The sequence below is a fragment of the Mustela nigripes genome, chromosome 6 (genome assembly GCF_022355385.1).
Source record: "Mustela nigripes isolate SB6536 chromosome 6, MUSNIG.SB6536, whole genome shotgun sequence".
NCBI classification, from domain to species: Eukaryota; Metazoa; Chordata; class Mammalia; order Carnivora; family Mustelidae; genus Mustela; species Mustela nigripes.
The window spans coordinates 88,205,011-88,206,402 of record NC_081562.1 but is presented as its reverse complement, the minus strand read 5'-3'; positions in this window follow the sequence as shown (position 1 = coordinate 88,206,402).

Here is a 1,392-nt window from a genome sequence, read left to right as displayed (position 1 = left end):
TCATACATTGTTGGTGTGAATGTAAACTGTGTAGCTGCTTACGGAAAGTTTGGCAGCATTTCAAAAAGTTAAATAAAAACTTACCATATGACTCAGCGATTCCATTCCTTGGTGTATATCATGAGAATTGAAAACAATGTCCACATAAAAACTTGTATATGATGTTCAGAGAAAAATTATTTATAATAGCCAAAGAGTGGGTACAGTCCAAATGTCCATCAACTGATGAATGGATAAACAAAAATTGGTATATCCATTCAATGGAATATTACCCTGCCATATAAGGAATAAAGTACTGATGCATGCTAATATGAATGAATCTTAAAAACATTGTTAAATGAAAGAAGCTAGCCATTTTTTCAAATACTACAAAGGTCAGATATTATATTATTCCATATATATTAAATATCTGTAACAGACCAATCCACAGAGACAGAAAGTAGAATAATGGTTGCCAGGAGTTGGTGAGGGACAAACGGGGAGTGACTACTAGTGAGTATGTGCTTTCTTTTTGAGGTGATGAAAATGTTCCAGAATTAGGTATTGGTGATAGTTGCATAACTGTGAATATACTAAAAATCACTGCCTTATATACTTTAAAAAGGTGAATTTTGTGGTATATGAATGATGTCTCAATAAAAAAAATACAACTGGAATTTCACTAAGAGAAGGCTAGGGAAGGAACACATGTGGGAGAGAAGGCAGAATTTATTTTGGACATGATAAGTTCGAAATACCCATTAAATACCCAAGTGGATTTCTTTTTTTCTTTCTTCTTTTTTTTTTTTTTCAAAAGTGGATTTTCAAAGTAGGTAATTGGAGTCTTCAGTTCAAGGGAGAGATATGGGTTGGAGATATAAGTTTGCGGGAAATGGATTAAAACATGTAAAACATTTAAAATGGTTCCTGGAACACAGTAAGATCTATAAACGTTAGCTATTATATTTATTCTCTTATATGCACAGAGTAGTAGCTGATAGTCCTAGCACAATTTGTAGAATCCTTTACTCTCTCTCTCTCTTTTTTTTTCTTTCAGATTTTATTTACTTATTTGTCAGAGAGAGAGAGAGAGAGAGCGCAAGCGCGCACAAGCTGGGGAAGCAGCAGGCAGAGAGAGAAGCAAGCTCCCCGCTGAGCAAGGAGCCTGATGTGGGACTCAATCCCAAGAACCTGGGATCATGATCTGAGCCAAAGGCAGAAGCGTAACCTACTGAGCCACCCGGCCATCCCAGTCCCTGACGTTTTTTAAGAGATTTTTGGTTTTAGGTAATCTCTATAACCCAGTGTGGGGCTCCAAGTCATAACCCTGAGATCAAGAGTTGCACACTACACTGATTGAGCCAGCCAGCTGCCCCAATTTTTTTTCTTTTTTTTTTTTTTTTTTTTTTTTTT